Raw genomic sequence first — 24,318 nt, 5'->3', positions numbered from 1 at the left:
TAGAAAATTGCCCATTTTATCTTAACAATTAAATTATTAGCATAAGGTTTTGCATAAGTTTATTCTTATATATTTAAAACGGATTATTTGGTGACTGGCAAGATGGCCAAATAGGAACAGCTCCAGTATGCAGCCCCCAGCAAGATCAATGCAGAAGAGGGGTGATTTCTGCATTAGCAACTAAGGTACAGGGCTCATTTCACTGGGACTGGTTAGACAGTGGGTGTAACCCACAGAGGGCGAGCTGAAGCAGGGTGGGGTGTTGACCCACCCAGGAAGCTCAAGGGGTCAGAAACTCCATCATATAGCCAAGGGAAGATGTAAGGGACTCTGCCATAAGGAATGATACATTTCAGCCCAGATACTATGCTTTTCCCACACTCTTTGCAACCTGCAGACCAGAACATTCCCTCAGGTGCTAACACCACCAGGGCCCTGGGTTTCAAGCACAAAACTGGGCAGCTGTTTGGGCAGACACTGAGCTAGCTGCAGGAGTTTTTTGTTTTTTGTTTTATTCATACCCCAGTGGCACTTGGAATGCCAGAGAGACAGAACCAGTCACTTCTCTGGAAAGGGAGCTAAGGCCAGTGAGCTAAATGGTCTAGCTCAGCAAATCCCACCCTCACAGAGCCCAGCAAGCTAAGATCCACTGGCTTGAAATTTTTGCTGCCAGCACAGCAGTATGAAATTGACCTGGGATGCTCGAACTTGGTTGGGGGAGGGGTGTCCACCATTACTGAAGCTTGAGTAGACGGGTTTCTCCTCACAGTGTAAACAAAGCCACCGGGAACTTCGAACTGGGTGGAGCCTACAGCAGCTAGGCAAAGCCACTGTAGCCAGACTGCCTTTCATGATTCCTCCTCTCTGGGCAGGGCAGCTTTAAAAGAAAGGGAGCAGCCCCAGTCAGAGGTTTATAGATAAAACTGTCATCTCCCTAGGACCTAGCTTTTGGGGAAAGGGGCAGCAGTGGGCACAGCTTCAGCAGACTTAAACATTCCGTCCTGCAGGCTCTGAAGAGAGCAGTAGATCCCCCAGCACAGCTCTGTAGCTCTGCTAAAGAGCAGACTGCCTCCTCAAGTGGGTCTCTGGCCCCCATGCCTCCTGATGGGGAGATACTTCCCAGCAGGGGTGGACAGACAACTCATACAGGAGAGCTCCGGCTGGCATTGGGTGGGTGTCCCTCTGGGATGAAGCTTCCAGAGCAAAGAACAAGCAGCAATCTTTGCTGTTCTGCAGCCTCTGCTGGTGATACTCAGGCAAAAAGGATCTGGAGTAGACTTCCAGCAAACTCCAGCAAACCTGCAGCAGAGGATCCTGACTGTTAGAAGGAAAACTAACAAACAGAAAGGAATAGCATCAGTATCAACAAAAAGGACATCCAATTAGAGACACCATTTGAAGGTCACCAACATCAAAGACCAAAGGTAGATAAATCCATGAAAATGAAGAAAAAACAGTGCAAAAAGGCTGAAAAATCCAAAAACAACAATGGCTCTTCTCCTAAAAAATATCACAACTCCTCACCAGCAAGAATACAAAACTGGATGGAGAATGAGTTTGATGAAGTCACAGAAGTAGGTCTCAGAAGGTGGGTAATAACAAAATCCTCTGAGCTAAAGGAGCATGATCTATCCCAATCCAAGGAAGCTAAGATCCTTGAAAACAGGTTAGATGAATTGCTAACTAGAAAACCCAGTTTAAAGAAGAATATAAATGACCTGATGGAGCTGAAAATGCAGCATGAGAACTTCTTGAAGCATACACAAATATCAATAGCCAAATTGATCAAGCAGAAGATAGGATATCAGAGATTGAAGACTAACTTAATAAAAAAGTATGAAGAAAAGATTAGCGAATAAAGAATGAAAGGAATGAACGAGGCCTCTAAGAAATATGGGACTGTGTGAAAAGATCAAATCTACATTTGATTGATATAACTGAAAGTTACAGGGAGAATGGAAGCAAGTTGGAAAACACACTTCAGGATATTATCCAGGAAAACTTCCCCAAACTAGCAAGACAGGCCAACATTGAAATTCCGAAAATACAAAGAACACCACAAAGATACTCCTCAAGAAGAGCAATCCCAAGACACATAATTGTCAGATTCACCAAGGTTGAAATGAAGGAAAAAAATGTTAAGGGTAATCGCAGAGTTTGGTCATGTTACCCACAAAGGGAAGCCCGTCAGACTAAAAGCAGATCTCTCTGTAGAAATCCTACAAGCCAGAAGAGAGTGTAGGCCAATATTCAATATTCTCGAAGAAAAGAATTTTCAACCCACAATTTCATATCCAGCCAAACTAAGTTTCATAAGTGGAGAAGAAATAAAATTGTTGGGGAAGGGGTGGCTTCCTTACAGACAAGCAAATGCTGAGAAATTTTGTCATAACCAGGCCTGCCTTACAGGAGCTCCTGAAGGAAGCACTAAACATGGAAAGGGAAAACCGGTACCAGTCACTGCAAAAACATACCAAATCATAAAGACCACTGATACTATGAAGAAACTGCATAAACTAATGTGCAAAATAACCAGCCAGCATCATAATGATGGAATAAAATTTACACATAGAAATATTAACCTTATGTTTAAATGGGCTAAATTCCCCAATGAAAAGACACAGACTGGCAAATTGGATAAAAAGTCAAGACCCATCCCTGTGTTGTATGCAGGAGACCCATATCAAATGCAAAGACATATAGGCTCAAAGTAATGGGATGGATGAATATTTACCAAGCTAATGGAAAGAAAAAAAAAAGGCAGGGGTTGAAATCCTAGTCGCTGACAAAACAGACTTTAAACCAACAAAGATCAAAAGAGACAAGGGCATTATATAATGGTAAAGGGACCAATGCAACAAGAAAATCTAACTATTCTAAATACATGCACACTCGATACAGGAGCACCCAGATTTATAAAGCAAGTTCTTATAGACCTACAAAGAGACTTAGACTCCCACATAATAATAGTGGGAGACTTTAACACACCACTATCAATATTAGACAGATCAATGAGACAGAAAATAAACAAGGATATTCAGGACTTGAACTCAGCTCTGGACCAAGTGGAAACAGAAATCTACAGGACTCTCCACTCCAAATAAACAGAATATACACTCTGCTCAGCACCGCATCAGACTTATTCTAAAACTGACCACATAATTGGAAGTAAAACACTCCTCAGGAAATGCAAAAGACTGAAAATCATAATGTTGTTGGGGGTGTAAATAAATTCAACCATTGTGGAAGACAGTGTGGTGATTCCACAAGGATCTAGAACTAGAAATACCATTTGATTTAGCAATCCTATTACTGGGTATATACCCAAAGTATTATAAATCATTCTACTATAAAGACACATGCATACTGCACATGTATGTTTATTGTAGCACTATTCACAATAGCAAAGACTTGGAACCAACCCAATTGTCCATCAATGATAGACTGGATAAAGAAAATGTGGCACATATACACCATTGAATACTATGCAGCCATGAAAAAAGGATGAATTCATGTCCTTTCCATGGACATGAATGAAGGTGGAAACCATTATTCTCAGCAAACTAATGCAACAACAGAAAACCAAACACTACATGTTCTCACTCATAAGTGGGAGTTCAACAATGAGAACACATGAAGACAGGGAGGGGAACATCACACAATAAGTTCTGTCAGGGGTGGGGGGCTAGGTGAGGGACAGCATAAGGATAAATAACTAATGTAGATCGTGGGTTGATGGGTGCAGCAAACCATCATGGCACGTGTATACCTGTGTAACAAACCTGCACATTCTGCACATGTTCCCCAGAACATAAAGTATAATAAATTTAAAGAAAAAAAAGAAACTCACTCAAAACCCCACAACTACATGGAAACTGAACAACCTGCTTCTGAATGACTACAGGGCAAATAGAAAAATGAAGGCAGACATAAATAAATTCTTTGAAACCAATGAGAAGAATGACAAAACGTACCAGAATCTCTGTGACACAGCTAAAGAAGTGTTTAGAGAGAAATTTATAGCACTAAATGCCCACAGGATAAAGTGGGAAAGAACTAAAATTGACACCCTAACATCACAATTAACAGAACTAGAGAAGCAAAAGCAAGCAAATTTAAAAGCTAGCAGAAGACAAGAAATAACTCAGATCAGAGCAGAACTGAAGGAGATAGAGACAGGAAAAGCCCTTCAAAAAAATCAATGTATCCAGAAGCTGTTTTTTTTTTTAAAGATTAATAAAATGGACAGATCACTAGCCAAACTAATAAAGAAAAAAAAGAGAAGAATCAAATAGACACAATAAAAAATTATAAAGGAGATATTACCACTGATCCCACAGAAATACAAACTACCATCACACCTCTACACAAACTAGAAAATCTAGAAGAAATGGAAGAATTCCTGAACACATACACACTCTCAGGACTAAAACGGGAAGAAGTAAAATCCCTGAATAGACCAATAACAAGTTCTGAAATTGAGGCAGTAACTAACAGCCTATCAACCAAAAACATCCCAGGACCAGACAATTTCACAGCTGAATTCTACCAGAGGTATAAAGAGGAGCTGGTACCATTCTTTCTGAAACTATTCTAACAATAAGAAAAGAGGGACTGCTCCCTTACTCATTTTATGAGGCCAGAATCATCTGATATCAAAACCCGGCAGAGACAAAACAAAAAGAAAATTTCTGGCCAATATTCCTAATGAACATTGATCTGAAAATCCTCAATAAAATACTGGCAAACCAAATCCAGCAGCACAGCAAAAAGCTTATACACCATGATCAAGAAATAAGGGGTATTCAAATAGGAAGAGAGGAAGTCAAATTGTTTCTGTTTGCAGATGACATAATTATATATTTAGAAAACCCTATAGTCTCAGCCCAATAGCTCCTTAACCTGATAAGCAACTTCAGCAAAGTCTCAGGATACAAAATAAATGTGCAAAAATCACAAGCATTTCTATACCCCAATAATAGACAAACAGAGGCAAATCATGAGTGAACTCCCATTCACAGTTGCTATACAGAGAATAAAATACCTAGGAATACAACTTAGAAGGGATATGAAGGATCTCTTCAAGGAGAACTACAAACCACTGATCAAGGAATTAAGACAGGACAAAAACAAATGGAAAAACATTCCATGCTCATGAATAGGAAGAATCAATACCATAAAAATGGCCATAATACCCAAAGTAATTTATAGATTCAATGCTATCCCCTTCAAACCACCATTGACTTTCTTCACAGAGTTAGTAAAATCTATTTTAAATTTTATATGGAACCAAAACAGTATGGTACTGGTACCAAAACAGATATATAGAGAAATGGAACAGAACAGTGGCCTCAGAAATAACACCACACATATAAAACCACCTGATCTTTGACAAACATGATGAAAACAAGCAATGGGGAAAGGATTCCCTATTTAATAAATAGTGTTGGGAAAATTGGCTAGTCATATGCTGAAAACTGAAACTAGATGCCTTTCTTAAACCTTATACAAAAATTAAATCAGGATGGATTAAAGACTTAAACATATAACCATAAAAACCCTAGAAGAAAACCTAGGCAATACCACTCAGGACATAGGCATGGGCAAAAAGTTCATGACTAAAACGTCAAAAGCAAAGGCAACAAAAGTCAAAATTGACAAATAGGATCTAACTAAACTAAAGAGAATCTGCACAACAAAAGAAACTGTCATCAGAGTGAACAGGCAGCATATAGAATGAGAGAAAATTTTTGCAATCTACACATCTGAAAAAGTGCTAATATCCAGAATCTACAAAGAACTTAAACAAATTTACAAGAAAAAAAACAACCCCACAAAAAAGTAGGCAAAGGATATGAACAAACAATTCTCAAAAGACATTTATGCAGTCAACAAACATCTGAAAAAAATCCTTATCATCACTAGTCATTTGCAAATCAAAACCACAATGAGATATCATCTCATGCCAGTTAGAATGGCAATCATTAAAAAGTCAGGGAACAATAGATGCTGGAGACAATGTGGAGAAATAGGAACGCTTTTATACTGTTGGTGGGAGTGTAAATTAGTTCAACTATTGTGGGGGATAGTGTGGCAATTCCTCAAGGATCTAGAACCAGAAATATTATTTGACCCAGCAATCACATTGCTGGGTTTATATCCAAAGGATTATAAATCATTCTACTATAAAGACACATGCACACATATGTTTACTGCAGCATTGTTCACAAAAGCAAAGACTTGGAAGCAACTCAAATACCCATCAATGATAGCTGGATAAAGAAAATGTGGGACATATACACCATGGAAGACTCTGCAGCCATAAAAATGGATGAGTTCATGTCCTTTCCAGGGACATGGATGAAGTTGGAAGCCATCATTCTCAGCAAACTAATGCAACAACAGAAAACCAAACACTGCATGTTCTCACTCATAAATGGGAATTGAACAATGAGAACACATGGACATTGAGAAGGGAACATCACACACTGGGGCCTGTCGGGGAGTGGGGCCTAGGAGAGTGATAGCACTAGTATAAATACCTAATGTAGACGATGGGTTGATGGGTGCAGCAAACCACCATGGTACGTGTATACCTATGTAACAAACCTGCACATTCTGCACATGTATAGCAGAACTTAAAATATAATAAAAAATATTTTTATACACATTCATTTGTAATTTTGTGTATCTTTCACATCTCTCTCAAATAATTCACCTAGAAAGATGAGAGAGAGAGAGAGAGAGAGAGAGAGAGAGATGATTTGTCAAAGTTTTGTCTGGTTTTATTATCTTCACAGACTATTAAGCAAGATTTTTTTTTTTTTTTATTGCATTTTAGGTTTTGGGGTACATGTGAAAAACATGCAAAGTTGTTGCATAGGTGCATTCATGGCAGTGTGATTTGCTGCTTCCCTCCTCCTCACCCATATCTGGCATTTCTCCCCATGCTATCCCTCCCCAACTCCCCCCCCCCGCTGTCCCCCCCACTCCCCCGCGACAGACCCCCGTGTATAGTGCTCCCCTCCCTGTGTCCATGTGTTCTCCTTGTTCAACACCCTCCTATGAGTGAGAACATGTGGTGTTTGGTTTTGTGTTCTTGTGTCAGTTTGCTGAGAATGATGGTTTCCAGGTTCATCCATGTCCCTACAAAGGACACGAACTCCTCATTTTTAATGGCTGCATAATATTCCATGGTGTATATGTGCCACATTTTTCCAGATTTTTTAGAATATATGTAAAAATTGACAGTGGCAAGAGAGATTAGTTCAGATAATTGGAAATGAATAAGCCAAGTACCTTCACAAGGTGCGATTACACTAAGGACGCTTGTAGGTTAAAATGACTTGGAAATTATTTATACTGATAGCGACCACACTTGGTGTGGGTAGGGAAAACCTCTTAAGTACTGTCTGTACTAAAAGAAACTTTGACCGTCTATTACCAATAAGGTGTTTTGCTGAAAATTTGGATAAATTATCATCAACTGGTAAGATGTGTGTTAATTGTACTCTTATATCTCAAAGAGTGAGATTTACTATAGCCAAGATCCTCATAGAGAACATATGTAAATGTTGGCATGATTTTTAACCTTAATATTATTATAAATAATGGACATCTTTCTTAAAATAACCAGGCTTAACCACTAACTTGCATTAGAAATCATATTTTTAAAAGATGATACATACACAGAATAAGATTTAAGGAAATATAAACTTTTACCTAAAATTTCTTTCTCAGTAATTCTGAACCAATATGCTAATTGTTAATCTTTGTTCATTTTGTCCCTATCCTCAGGATTAATGAGAATGCTGCTTAATTGAGGGTCAAAAATTTTCCACTGCAACATTACAACTCTTTGTCCTGTTTAAAATCACAATTCTTGCAAATATCACTTGATATGTTTTCCTAAAGTATAACTGTCTTTAACAAAAGATCAAACTGTTTTCAAATCTTATCAAAGAGGAGGCATGAAGTTATCTTTCCAGCATCCCCAATCATTATTATTAATTACTACAATTTTCCTCTATTATTGTAAAAGTCTTTGTAAATCTGTTTGCTTGCATGGCATTCTTTTATTCAAAGGATTGTAATTTCCCTTCCTCAGTACTAATTATATGCCCTTTGAAACCCAATCTTATTTATACTTGTACATTTTGAATCAAACTATTTCCTAACAACGTAATGCACAATATCACAAACACAAAACTTCAGACTATGTTCTAAAAAGTTTGATGTTCAAAACCAAGTTTACCGTAGCTTACATTAAAAATCACATTTATACACAACTTAAATTTTGAAATCTTGTCAGACCTATAATAGTTTCAATATAGCATGTTGAAGACAACAGCATGAACAAAAAATTTCAGGGCACCAAGGAAGTGTAGCTACATCTTAATATCCACCTGTCTATCCTTCTAAATCAAATAAAGTATACATATTTATCTGTTCACTCTTCAGCAATATGGTGAGAGATACTTTACAAGTAGAGATAAGCAATATTTCCAGTATTTAGCTGTGTTTATCTTTTCACTTAAGGATAGAAGATGAGAGTGAATTGGCTGTGAAAGCAAATATTGTTTCATTAGGTTATACAAGATTGCTAAAAGTCACCTGGAATAAGTGATGGCACTATAATTAAAGCACCAAATCTCCTATGATCTTTGACCAGTAGTATTTTTTTGAACAGCGTGTCATCACAGTGTAAAATATGAATTAATCTTGATCAAAAAACACTCACTAATGATACAAAAGTTTTGACACATCGTGTAGGAAATGTTCCAGCAGGTACAACACGTCAATTCAATATAGAGCTTGTTGTTGGTGAAAATAAGATTAATGAAATACACCAACACTCAACAGAACTGAGATGTTTAGCTACTGTAAAGATCTAAATCATCACTGATGCTTTAGTTTCAGTATTTATCCCACAATCCGGAGAAGATAGGTTCTAGTTTATGAGTGAGTTGTGGTGACCATGAGGCTATATAGTAATTTTGGAGTCGGCCCAGAGAATTCCCTGAGTCCTCCAAATCTAGTGTTTTCTTGCACTGATTCTTAAGTGCCACAATCTGTCTACAGGAATCTAAAACTACAATAACCAGAAGAAAGCCAAGTTTAATAGGAAACTATGGATCTTCTTTACTCTAGGCCAACAATGGTAGACAGAGGGAAATCCATTTAACAGATATTTGCTGAGTACCTATGATGTGCCAGGCACTGTTTCTAGCACTGTAGACAAAAGATATAAACAAAACAGGCAAGATCCTTGGCCTCATGAAACTTACATTCTGAATCTGCACTGATGCTCTATAATTTTTAAAAAAGAGGTGGAAAATATCACAGCAAATGTTATCATTTCATTGTTTGTTTATTGGTTTTTTGAGAAGATGGCCCTTCTGGAATGCAATTTAAACATTAGAAGACACGATGTAATCAGCAAAAAAAACAGGGCAATTTCAAAGATCTGAGACAATTTAAATAAAAGGCTATTTTTGAAAAAAAGTAAAGGGAGTGAGTGAAAAGAAGCTTTGCTTCATAGGAGAGCGATAAAATAATGTGGAATGTAAAGAAGAAATAAGAAAAGTCTGTGTCAATTTTCTAAAGCTAATTATTATTATAATTATTGAGCCTCTATTCTGTAACAGGCACTATATTAAGAATTCAACAGTAAACAAAACACACTTTGCTGTCTCCAGTCTGGAAGCAAAATGAAGTATGTTGAGCATAATGATAGAGGTGATGGGGCCTATGGGAGTACACATTAGATTTTTAACAAGTCTGAAGGACTTTTTTGAGAAAGTAATATCTATCTGAGGTTTGAAGAATGGGTTGGGCAAGGAGAGGTAAAAGAAAGAGTGTTTCAAGCTGAATGTATAGCAAATGTTAAGGCCTAAACTAAGAGAAAGGGCATGGCATATTTCAGGGATAGAAAGATCAGAGTGACTGGAGGTTAGAGAACTCTAAAAATAAGGTAATGATTCGGGATGTTATCCACTGAAAGGAATTAGTCATGTGAATGTTATTGTATTTATATTTTTTGAAAGATTTTTCTGTCTAGTGTGAATAATGGACTGGAAAAGAAAATTAAATGATAGAGGCTCTAAGAAGACCAATTGTTAACTTCCATATCAAATAACATCATATCTGAATTATCTAATATTGGTGGAAAGGAGAACATTAATGGAATTTAGAATTATAGAGTTACATTGAAGTTGCTTTAGATACCCTCACCACCCTTGTGATTCTTGAAAGGTAAGACTGGGATACACCTGGAGCTCTCTCTCCTATATCAGATTTGAGTGTTCTTGTTCCTGGGACCTAAACTCCTGAACCCAAAATACATTAATCTACTTCTAAACTAAAAAACTGAGGGGACAAGATGTAATCACTGTCAAAATTTATTAATCTATTCAATTACTAAAGGCACCATTCCAGGTATTAAAGATATACCTGTGAACAAGACAACAAGGTCCCACTTTCCCTGGGTTTATATTCTAGTGAGGGAGACAAACAAAATAATATGTAATTCCAGATAGAGATAAGTGCTATGTGTATAGTCCTAAGAAGTTAAAAGGAAATTGGAAAATGTGCTTAGCTGGCCAGAACAGAAACAGGGGTAGAGGGGAGCAAATGTTCAGAGAAATGGTGCCAACCACAAATGGCTCACTGGCACCCAAGCATCCTATTACAAGCACCCAGCTCACAGCCCACCTGCACCCAAGCAGTATGTCTTCAAGCATTCATCCTAAGCAGCATGACCTTATAAAACTCCCCTCCATCCCTTGCCTCTTGGCAGACAGCCTTCTTTCTTCTGTCTTGCCTGTTGCTCCTTTGCAATATATCTCCTCCTTTCCTCTAAGTAATTCTGCCTTTCTAAACTCATTACTGTCTTGATAAATCCCTTTACCATCCATGCACTGCCTTCATACTATCATTGACCATGACATTATGAAGTACTTAATATGAAGAAATAAGTAACACAGAGTGACTGCCAATGGTAGATGTGATTGGATAAACATGTGTTTAGATTGGGTGGTCAGGGAAGGAATATCTTACAGCAATAATACTTGAGCTGTGATCTGAATGAAAAGAACATTATCCTAGATCAGAGGCCATAGTTTCCTAGGCAGGAAGAATGAAAAGTGAAAGGATCCCTAGGAGATAATAAGTTTTATGTGTCTAAGGGTCAGAAAAGCCAACATAGCTGCAGCCTTACAAGTGGACAAATGGTAGCGGATGAGGTTGAAGAGGTATATGGTGGGGACCATATAATGTAAGGCATTATAGATAATTCTAAGTATTGGGGGCTAATTATAAGTATGATGGGAAACCCCCAAAACTCAATACTAATTAAGTACAATCCTAAATGTACAAATTACATCCACCTAATAATTCCACTCTTACCTGAAAGATCTAGCTGCATACCTACATCTAGGCAAATGAAGGTCTCTATGAACAATGAACAATTATGGTCATTTATGAGTTTAATTAGCAACAGTGAGAAGTTTGTGATAGGATTTGGACTGAACTTACATTGACTTCACATAAACGCAAAGAGTTATCAGAGAGTAGCTGTATATACACTCATTTAAAAGTTTGAACTTATGGCTTAATAGACTTCACTTCAGGAAATCCTTGAGAATAATCACTAGCAGAATGCGCAAAGGCATTTGTCCATCAAATGGTGAAATTTCAAAATTATCAAGAATCAGTCTTTATATTGTTTCCAGATTTTTGGGCATAAAGTTTTGACTGTCCAGTATTCTTCCTGTAGAAAGATAAGATAGCCTATGAGTTTTCACAGCAAAGTCAAATATTACCAAAAAATGAATTCTTAAGACCTTATTTTGCTTCTGGATCAATAAGAAAAAGAACTCTTTCATTTTGGTTAAAATGAGTTTGTGACAATAAATGTATATATTAAATCATTTTCTTTCTTGAGAGTAATAATAGAGTCTGTAAGCCAGAATGGAAACAAGTAAAAAGCAGAATTTCTTACAATTGGAATTGTCATGGCTCCATGTTACATCCTTCAATAAGTTCACTTCTGTTTAGTCATTTAAATTCTCGTTTCCTTACTTGTCTTGATTCTTTTCCATAATGATTGTTTTTCATGTGACTGTTAAACTTCTGCATTGTGACAGTCTAAACTAGTGTTTCAATAGTTGCCCCTTTGAAAGAAGGCAGAAAGAAGACAACTGCCAAATATATGACAGGAGCAATACAAACTAGGGATACTGTGCCCCATTAAAACCAGAATATGTTCCATCACATTACCTGATTACTAGTTAATAAGAACTTTTGAAGCAACTCATTTGCTAGGCTTTGGGACTGCTTAAAGTAGGTTTTAGTTTGTCCAATATATACACATATTGGGTACTCAACAAATGCTTGAGTATATAAGCACAAATATGTACTTATATAAAATAATTAAGTAATAGGAGATTAAGGCAAATGAGGTTCAACAATGTTAACTAATTTGTTAAATTTTCACGATTAGTAAACTTTGGAGCTGTATTTCAGCCCAAGTCTAATTCCAAAATGCATGCTATCTCCACTACATCACTGATTATAAAATGAGTAAGTGAATAAATAAACAGAATTTCATAAATGAAAGAATATCTATGACCAGAAATAATGCATTTTCTTTTATAAGTAAAGTTCAGGTGCTCTATTTGACAAATTTAGCCATTTAATATATCACAAACTAAGCACACAGATTACAAGGGTTATCTTAAATTGTAAAAAACTCTTGCTCATAACTAAATTTCTGTCAAAAATCAACTTATGCTTCTGTCATTTTCGTCTCCAAATAAAAAAGAAATATAGAAACAGTGCCAAACAGAGTTTCTACTTCTTCCCGATTTAATCTAGCAGGGTTGTATGTTTCCAGAAATGTATCCACCTCTTCTAGATGTTCTAGTTTGTGCATGTAAAGGTGTTCATAGGAGCCTTGAATGATCTTTTATATTTCTGTGGTATAAATTTTAATAACTCCTGTTTTATTTGTAATTGAGCTTATTTGAATCTTCTCTCTTCTTTTCTTGGATAATATTGCTAATAGTCTATCAATTTTGTTTACCTTTTCAAAGAACCATCTTTTTGTTTTATTTATCTTTTGTATTTTTTTATTTGCTTGTTTCAATTCCATTTAATTCTGCTCTGATCTTTGTTATTTATTTTCTTCTTCTGGGTTTGAGTTTGGTTTGTTCTTGTTTCTCTAGTTCCTTGATGTGTGACATTAGGTTGTCTATTTGTGCTCTTTTGGACATTTTGATATAGGCATTTAATGCTATGAACTTTCCTCTCGACACCTCTTTTGCTATATTCCAGAGGTTTTGATAGATTGTGTCACCATTATTGTTCAGTTCAAAGAATTTTTTTAAATTTCTATCTTAATTTCAGTTGTAACCTCAAAATTATTCAAGAACATATTATTTTATTTCCATGTATTTGTATAGTTTTGAGGGTTCCTTTTCTACTGCTGTCAGTGGACTATTGGAGTCCCCCACTATTATTGTGTTGCCATCTCTCATTTCTTAGGTCTAGTAGTAATAGTTTAATTAATTTGGGAGCTCCCGAGTTAGGTGCCTATATATTTAGGATTGTGATACTTTCCTATTGGACTAATCCTTTTATCATCATAAAATGTTCGTCTTTGTCTTTTTTTTATTGTTGTTGCTTTAAAGTCTGTTTTGTTTCAGATATAAGAATAGCTACTCCTGCATGCTTTTGGTTTCCATTTGGGTGGAATATCTTTTTACACCCCTTTACCTCAAGTTTATGTGAGTCCTTATGTGTTAGGTGAGTCTCCAGAAGCTAGCAGATACTTGGTTGGTGGATTTTTATCCATTCTGCCAGTCTATGTCTTTAAAGTGGAGTGTTTATGTCATGTACATTCAACATTACTATTGAGATGTGAGGCACTGTTCTATTCATCCTGTTAGTTGTTGCCTAAATACTTTGTTTTCATTGTGCTATTGTTTTGTAGGCCCTATGAGATTTATGCTTTAAGGAGGGTCTATATTGGTGTATTTTGAGGTTTTGCTTCAAGATTTAGAAGTCTTTTTAGCATTTCTTGTAGTGCCAGTTTGTAGTACATTTGTAGCTACTTGGATGGAGTTAGAGACAATTATTCTAAGTGAAGTAACTCAGGAATGGAAAGCCAAATATATTCTCACTTATAATTGAGAACTAAACTATGAGGATGCAAAGGATCCTCAGGGGCAAATATGGGAGAGGGGTGAAGGACAAAAGCCTGTACATTGGACACAGTGTATGCTGCTTGGTTGATGGGTACACCAAAATTTCAGAAATCACCACTTAAAGAATTTCTCCATGTAACCAAACACCACCTGTTCCCCCAAAACTATTTAAATGCTTTAAAAAAAAAAAAAAAAGGAAGGGTGCAAAACAAAGACACAAGTGACCAGAATAAATTTTTTAAATCTGCTATTAGCCATTGCTTCAAAACATCCAGAACATAGTATATTTGATTATATATTGCAAACTATATAGGTATTTCTACAAATATATAGTGTCATAAAACTTTGTCATACTATTCACTATTTGAGGATAATACTTTTCATTCATATATATCTTCATATATAATATATTCAATTACATTTGTAGCTAATGTTTTACAAGTTTAATTGTCTGTGTATATACTTGAATGTGTACCTTTGTGTTCTGTCATAATTTCAAAGGATTGGGGCTGATCAAAGAGCACGATATGAGCACAAGTACAATAAAACAAACATTAGATGACATTTAGACAGAGTTGTAAGAGGGAGGAAGTCCCTCACAGCAGGATTCTGTCTACAGACTGTGGTGAAGGGGGCTGTCTCATCAGAAGGGGAGAAGAACAAGGGAACTCCCATGGGAGATGGGGATCAGAGAGTGGGCTTTTGTGTTTAGGTTATATTACTCAGAAGCATGGTGGGAAGTTACTACGTCAGAGACTCCAAAGGACCACAGCAGCTTGGAGTTTGATAACCACAAGGCTCTATCTTATCAATGGTGAGCACATGTGGGGTGAGGTTTCATAGAGTATGCAAGGCAGGCAGGCTCGAAATTGCTAAAAATCTGCTTTTGGAGACTATTTTTAAAATAGTTGGATCTATAAAAATTTGAATTTGGTGTTGGTAGGCTTAAGAACTAATGGGTTTTATCCTTCAGTGAAGAAATAACGTAGAGGCCAATATGCAGAGGCCATCTTTGGCTCCTTCAGTTTTTAAAATCACGGTAAAATATTTGTGTAATATTCATAGTTGCTACTTACGAGTTTTCATGGTTTCAATATCACATACATATACACATATGTGAATATTTAGAGAATATAGTCAGATATAGTCACATTCTCAAAGTCTTCATACCTAAATAAAAAATAAGTGAGTGATTTAAACTAAAGGCCATCTTTAATGTAATAAATTCTGGTGATTAAAAAACATAATTGTATTATTTAGGATATAAGCAGTCATGTAAGTTCAGTTTCAAAGACAATCATTTTGACATGAACCATATAGACACACTTTTATATTTAAAGTACAGTTGACCTTTGAACAACATGAGCTTGAACTTCAGGCCTTCACGCATACATTGATTTTTTTCATCTGTCATCCCGAGACAGTAAGACAAAGTTATCCTTTTCCTCCTCCTCCTCAGGCTCCTCAAGATGAGGAGGATGAAGACTTTTATGATAATCTACTTCCACTTAATTAATAGTAAATATATTTTATTTTCTTTATGATTTCCTTAATAACATTTTCTTTCCCCTGGCTTACTTTATTGTAAGAAAACAATATATAATACATATAACATATAAAATATGTGTCTATCAACTGTCTATATGATCAGTAAGGTTTTTGGTCAACAATAGGCTATTAGTAGTTAAGATTTTGGGGAATCAAAAGTCATATTTGGATTTCTGACTGTGCAAGAACAGTCAGCCCCTCTAACACCTACATTGTTCAAGGATCAATTGTACATTTATATTTAAAAATTGAAAGATGTGGTGTGTGTGTGTATCACCATTTGGAAATATTAAGAAAAATCTCAAATAGAAGAATCAGAATTCTGAGATGATACTTACAAACCATAAATATTTTCTCCATCAGTTAGGCATATAATACAAATTTTGATGGTCACAATTTTCTGAGCACAAATTTTTCCCTTAAAAAAAGATATGTTTTGCTATGGCTTGAATATTTGTCCTCTCTAAAACTCATGTTGAAATTTGAGTTGTAATGTACTAAGTAATATACATTGTAACATTACTAAGAGGTGGGATTTTTCAGAGGTGATTAGACCACCAGGTCTCTTCCCTCGTGGGAGGAATTTCTGCCATTATTAAAGGGTCAGTTTGGCACGCTCTTGCTTTATTTTGCTCTCATGAAAGCTTTCATGAGATATGGGCCTACAATTAGGGACTTCACAGCCTTCAGAACTATGAACCAATAAATTTCTGTTCATTGTCAATTAGTTGGTCTGTGGTATTTTGTTATAGCAGCACAAAGATCCCTAAGACATGTTTTAACAGAGCAATTTTTAGGGAAATGGAGGAATCAGAGAATAAGGGTGAAATATTTATCTAGACTGGTTGAAAGTTATATCATAAGTTAAATCCTTTTAGTTACATACAGATGGTCAAGAGTCTCTCAGTTTATAGTACTGACCCCTTGTACCAATGTGGAATGAAGATAACTTGTTTTGAGCAGCCCTACCACCTTGTATTATACACGTTTTGCTTTAGGTAGTAATGCTCACTTCCCAGAACACCAGTACTCTCATATTCCACCACAAAGCATCCTGCTTAGGATGTCCCATATTTTAGTGTTGACTCTTGTTTCTCATTTGTATCAAAACATGCTTTTCATAAATATGCCTTTGGGAACCTGAGTAGTTTCCCTAATGAACTCATCCAACTTTAAGCACTAATGGCTTGAAGTTTCTCTTTCTTTAATAACATTGTATTTTCTTTAAGTACTTACATCAAAAAGATAGGCACCTGAGGTCAGGTGTTTGAGACCAGCCTGGCTAACATGATGAAACTCCATCTCTAATAAAAAGTGAGGCACGGTGGCAGTCACATGTAATCCTAGCTACTTGGGAGGCTGAGGCAGGAGAATCACTTGAACCCAGGAGACAGAGGTTACAGTGAGACGAGATCATGCCTCTGCACTCCAGCCTGGGCTACAGAGCCAGACTCTGTCTCAAAATAAATAAATAAATAAATAAATAAATAAATAAATAAATAAGATAGGCAATTAAAAGACATTGAAGACAGAGAAACTATTTGAGGCCAGGGGAAATTTGAAAGGTCTCTCAAAATATACCATTTGATTTACTGTCTGCTTCATCTATGCCTAAAGAAATACCATTTAATCAAATAGCTAGAGGAGTGAATTCAAGGAATCTCTAAAATACTTTCCTCTCAATTGTATCAAAATATATATTTAAAAGTCATATAATCTAATGTATGTGTAGTGTTGATTTATGGTGCTGTAGTGGAAATAAAATAAATGTCCAAATGTAGGGTATTGGAAAAATAAATTACCAAACAGTCATACAGTGAGAAACAATGTAGACATTAAAAGTGGTAACAAAGCATATTTATTGATATAAAAATATGCTCATAGGAAAGTAGGAAAAACAATGTGAAAATTCAGCTTATAAAGGCTGGGCGCAGTGGCTCATGCCTGTAATCCTAGCACTTTGGGAGGCCGAGGTGGGTGGATCATGAGGTCAAGAGATCGAGACTATCCTGGCCAACATGGTGAAACCCTATCTCTACTAAAAATACAAAAATTAGCTGGGCGTGGTGGCGTGCACCTGTAGTCCTAGCTACTTGGGAGGCTGAGGCATTAGAATTGCTTGAACCCGGGAGGCGGAGGTTGCATTGAGCCGAGATCTTGCCACTGCACTCCAGCCTGGCACCTGGCAACAGAGCAAGACTCTGTCTCACAGAAAAAAAAAAAAAACCTCATTAAAAAAAGAAAATTCAGCTTATAAACCAATATAGATATCTTATTTTTAGAAACACACACACATCTAAAAATAATGATAATATCTCCAGATAGTGGGTTTATAGGCAATTTTTTATTATCTTCCTTTTGCCTGTCTTCATTTTCTAGCTTTTTAGATCAAAAGAATATATATTCCTTTTTATAATAGAAAGTTTTTTAGTAGCTGATATATTCCTTTAAATAGATGACCATGAGGAATTTAAAAACAAGGTACTCATATCTTCAACAGCTAGCCTGACATCTAGAACACAGTAGATTACTATTTTTAATCAAAGGTGAATCATACAAGCTATAGGGTTTCAGATTAATCAGTTCTATAGAACTAGGATTTTAGCAGTGTAGTCAATGTATTGTACTCTCTTATCCATTCCTTTTGAAAAGTTTTAGGTTGGGCTTTAAAATTTCATTCAGAAACCATCATATGGTTATGAAGTAGATTTGTTATAAATTATAGAACTAATTCTTTAAAAATGTCTATGGTAGCTTGATGGGGATAGCATTGAATCTATACCATTGGGGGCGACAGTGTGGCGATTCCTCAAGGATCTAGAATCAGAAATACCGTTTGACCCAGCAATGGAATTGCTGGGTATATACCCAAAGGATTATAAGTTATTCTGCTAGAAAGACAAATGAGCATGCATGTTTACTGCAGTACTATTCACAATAGCAAAGACTTGGAACCAACCCAAATGCCCATCAATAATACACTGGATAAAGAAAATGTGGCACATATACACCATGGAATACTATGCAGCCATAGAAAAGGATGAGTTCATGTCCTTTGCAGGGGCATGGATGAATCTGGAAGCCATCATTCTCAGCAAACTAACAAAGGAACAGAAAACCAAACACCACGTGTTCTCACTCATAAGTGGGAGTTGAACAATGGGAAAACATGGACACAGGTAGGGAAACATCACACACTGAGGCCTGTCTGAGGGTAGGGGGATAGGGTAGGGATAGCATTAGGAGAAATACCTAATGTAGATGATAGGTTAATGGGTGCAGCAAACCACCATGACACGTGTATACCTATGTAACAAACCTGCACGTTCTGCACATGTATCCCAGAACATAAAGCATAATATATATATGTATATACACATATAAATTATAAATTTTAGAGGCTACTTCAGAATGCTCTAATAATTTCTTGAAAGGTTTCATAGAGCAAAACTATTTTCTTGTAATGATATGGTTAAAATGTTCTCAGCTTAAATGACTTCCATCTACACTCCAACTCAGTCTTCATCTTAGACTTAATCATTGCATGGAATTTACTGGTTGCCCTGTGTTCCTCTTATTTTTCTGATTCTTTCCTACTATCACATTTTAATAATTTCCTCAATACCTTATTGGCCTCACTATCCATCAATGATCCTATTTTTCAAATGTTTCAACTAAATTCTTACCAATTCCCTGAACCTCTCAACTCCCTTATCTTTGCATTATACCTACCATGTTGAATCCCAATCCTGAATGAACCCAACCAACCATTTTCTTGAATCTTTTTCCCACTTTATACAAGTTGCTTCAAGAGAGACACATCACCATTCTGATTAGGTACATTAAATATTCATGATATAAAATTTCAACTGAGACCCAATTTTTAATTATTTATTCTCAATTCTAAATAATTACCTCCTTGCTGAATCCACTGCAGCAACTACTGTAAAATTTTTCTGTTCCCCTCAATCCCTGCAAACTGAATAGTCCACACTTACTGCATACTCATTTTTTGTTTTTCTTCAGTTCCAGTCATTCTGGGTTCAACATCTAGCATACTATGAAAACTTAAAGTCACTACAAAGTACCAATTCCAGTGACATCTTCTAGTTTATTGTTCTAATCTACTTGTTTGTGTAATATGTTACTGTTGACAACCCATCATTCCTAAATTTTCCCTTTCAGTGATTTCTGTGATGGTCTCATTATCTTCTCTTCTTTTCTCTTTGAATTCTTCTGTCCTTCTCATGGATTCCTCTTCTAAGCATTTCTTATTTAAGGTATTTCCCAATGTTCTGTTCCTGATCCTCTTCTTCTGCCATTCATTCACTGTTGGCAATTATGTCCTTTCCTATAACTTCAACAATAAACTGCCCAGCCCCTGATTCTGTTCTGAAGTGCATTAACAAATTTGTATCTGCCTGATTAGCATTTATTAATGTTCCAGAAACATCTCAAACTTAACATGTATAAACCATATCACCTCATCTGACTTCCAACTTTTCTATTCCTTCCCACTTTAAATTTAAAATATCAACAAATAATTGTGGGTGTTCATGGAATTTTTTATAATAGGACTTTGTATGTATAGTGACCCAAAAGCATAATTAAAAAATGTAAGTAGTTTGTGTTTCACAACTAGGTCAATCACCTTGAAAATGATATTTAGGTGGCAGACTTACAATAACAGTTCCAAAAGCACAACAGTTTTAACCTGTGAAAGATGCTGAACTTTAATTACGAACTGCAAATCTGCAAAAAAATTAATGCTCTCAAGAGTTTCCCTGGATTGTCATTTTTGATATCTACATTCACTATGGAGAATCATTGATATGATTTTTGTCAAATGAGATTTTTATTAGCTTGTACATTTCATAACTCAGTAAAGATATTGTTTGAGTTTGGGCAGATCTTTAACTCAAATCTCAGTTTTCACAATATGTTTAATTAGCCACCTAAGTTTTTTGCTTGAAGATCAGTAAATTCTTTTTTTTAATGTCTTCAGACTGAAATCAACTATCTTACTTTGGGATATGAAAAGTGGAGCCAACCTTGAATAATAAGACCCTGTGATTAATTGTTGTCACAGCAATAATCTCCACTGTAATTTTCCCCAGCATTGTTGAAACATTAAACCACTCAATACGGGGGAAAATGACACTATGGAGAAATTCAAGATGAGTTATATAAGCTTTACCACTAATAAGATCTTGAAGAAGAGCAATATGTGTCACTTCTGGTAACATGAAGATAAATGTCATAGCATTTCCAACCACAATGACATACAAGCAAAAGACGTCTCAATTTTAGAAATATAGAGTATATACAATACTCTCTAATTCCATCTCACTATAAAATTGGTTATAATTTGGTAGGTAGAAATTCATAAAGCTTTCAGATTTATCTTTCAGATAACTTCCCATTTGTCAAATTTTGTATACTAAACTAACTGAAAAATTACTGAGAGCTTTCAGTGCACAAGTTTTTGTTTTCCCTCAATATTAATCATTTTGATTCTCTCTTTCTTTCTATTTTTATAGGGCACAATACCCTATCAGGAACTGTAGAAGAGATCAAATGCTACCTCTGCAGTCCCTCCAGGAGAGGGAGATATATTTGTTCCCTTGTTTGTTATTTCATCCAGGTTAGCCATACACCCCCATCGACCCACCCAGAAATTTCCCTCTGACTGTTAATGACAAATTAGCCTTTCATCTAAAATCAGATAATATGGTTGAATATAAATGTTGTCTGGTAATTAGCTTATAATATTAAACATTGGTAAAGTCTTCAAGAAATAGTTTTGGAAGTCATCTGAATGACCCAGAATAAGAAAAGCCAAAGTAGTCAGGCAGGCTGAGCTAAGCCTTCAGGAGCTATGCATATTTAAGCAGATTTGATTATCTCAAAGGGTAAGTTATATGTCGGTAAGTTATAAAGGTAAGTTATTTTCCTTGCTGAGTCTCTGTGTAGAGCACATGGCTTTTCCTCTTTTTGCTTTCAGATATGGGATTGAAGAGTTCCATTTAGTTCATATGTGCACTAGACAACAAAAAATGTAGTTAATCCAACTGCAAGTTCTTAAGCACACATCCGATTCTTTTATTCTCAGGTCCAAGAAACATGCCTTCCATTTAATGTTACCCACCCCAGAAATTTGTGAAAAGTGTTTGCTATACCAAAAAAAAAAAAGAAAAACAACAACAAACTGAGTACAGTCAATGCATTCCTCCCAGTCAACGCCTTCCTCTCATTTAGTAGATGTGTGCTAGCAAGGTCATTTATTTTCATAATGTGTTTACTGGAAAAATGCAGTTGTATCTGAATGATTGTTTAGGGAAAAATGAAGTATTTGTGTGAGTCATAAGTAAAGAAAAAAAGGTCATTTGAGAAGATTTCAGCTGAAGGAGAAATTGATAAAGAATATGGAAACGAATTCTAATTAGACTGAAAGGTTCCAAGACTGCACCCTGTGGTGAAATTAGTGTCTTCAATAGACAATACGCATCGTTAACAATAGGAATCTAACTTTTATTACACTTTTTTTGAATTTTTCGCTTCAAGTTCTAACACTTAAAATATGTGTTAATGACCAAATGAATGAATTTATTTGCTGTGGCTATTCTGAGTCTCTTGAATGAGCAAGACATCTAGCCTGAACCTTTGAAAGAGAACTAGAATAAATTCTATGCTGCATAATCTGGTAACAGATAATGATCTGATGAAAAGAGGCACCTTTACAGGAAGCACAAAGAATATTAACAAATGAAGGCTACTACTATTATACGTGTTAAATCACTTAGCATTTTCCAAATGAAGCCAGGATGTTGTTGAAATTTATTCTATGTATCTGACTGTGCTATTGTGCAGTCTTGATCAAGAATCCCATGTCAAAATCTAATATGGAATACCTAAGAGTGGTACTAAAATTATTTACAGGAAGTATTTTTAAGGTCTTTGTTTAATAGGCAAATCTTCATCACTCGGGGAAAGCTGGGCTTAAATAATTCCTTCATCTAATTAAAAGGAAGACAAAGTTAGGTGATGTTTAAAACTTAAATATAATGCGGTATTCATACTCTTAAGTGCATAACAGAGTCCTACTTTTTGCACTTAATTGTGTAATTGTTTAAGACTGACAAGTTTTAAATACAATAAGATAATTAACTAGTGTTTAAGTCTGTCATTTTTCTATTAGAAATATCTTCTTCTAACAACATGGAAGAAAGGAGAAAAAAAGAAATATTAAGTATTGCTTAAAGTTGGCTTAACTGATTGGGAAGTTGATGGTGGAGAGAAAATATAAATTGTGATTTGTTGTTTCATTCACTTCATAGGTCATAGCAAATGAAAAAGGAGAATTACAAAAGGAAAACACCCAGGTACAATAGGAATTACTTCTTGGACTGGTGAAATGTTTCACTATGTTGTATATAATTTCCCAAATGACAAATTTTTACTCTAATAAGGTCCTCAAATCCAGAAAGATTATTCGGATAAGAGAAGTAAAGATAATCATTGAAGAAAGGAAATAGAACAAATAAATAATTTGCTTTAACTCCTAGTTGTTGTTAACAAATGTACATGCTCACTATAAGAGAACTCATTGGGTATAATGATTTTAAAGTTACATCTTTGGAAAATATGAATTAACCCTCACAGAAAATGAGGTAGAGGTGGGAGAGCCTATACTAAATACAATATTTTGACCTTTAGGGTTGTGACTGAGGAATGAAGCAAACTGCCCCCAAAAGTAAAAGAACACAGTATTCTGCACAGAGAAATTAAACAGCTATTTGCTTCTAATATATTTTTCTGACACTCAATGAATAAAAGAGACAATGTTATTAAAATATATTACTCTTCATCAGTAAATGAATGGAATAATTTTTTTCCTTTTTTATTATACTTTAAGTTCTGTGATATATGTGCAGAACATGCAGGTTTGTTACATAGGTATATACGTGCCATGGTGGTTTGCTGCACATCAATCTGTCATCTACATTAGGTATTTCTAGTAATGCTATCCCTCCCTTAGCCCCTCATTCCCTGACAGGCACCGGTGTGTGATGTTTCCTTCCCTGTGTCCATGTGTTCTCATTTTTCAACTCCCACTTATAAGAGAGAACATGCTGAGTTTTCTGTTCCTTTGTTAGTTTGCTGAGACTGATGGTTTCCAGCTCATTCATGTCCCTGCAAAGGACATGAAATCATCGTTTTTTATTACTGCATAGTATTCCATGGTGTATACATGCTACCTTTCCTTTATCCAGTCTATCATTGTTGGGCATTTGGGATGATTCCAAGTCTTTGCTATTGTGAACAGTGCTGCAATAAACATACATGTGCATGTGTCTTTATAGTAGAATGATTTATAGTCTTTTGGGAATATTTTTTTCTTATAAACATCAGGTTTGGTAGAAAGGAAAAGCTGTATGAAAGGAAAATATCATCTGTACTTCTTGCCAAGTTTTTCATTGCTAAAACCTGATGCCTTATTAATTCCGTATTATTTCTTGTACTCCTTGCAAATTTTTCATCTAAGCTATTGGAGTCCTAATCT

The sequence above is a fragment of the Aotus nancymaae genome, unplaced genomic scaffold (assembly GCF_030222135.1).
Source record: "Aotus nancymaae isolate 86718 unplaced genomic scaffold, 86718_ANA_hifiasm-v0.15.2.pri h1tg000004l, whole genome shotgun sequence".
NCBI classification, from domain to species: Eukaryota; Metazoa; Chordata; class Mammalia; order Primates; family Aotidae; genus Aotus; species Aotus nancymaae.
The sequence above is the reverse complement of the archived record's forward strand: the minus strand, read 5'-3'. Positions refer to the sequence as shown.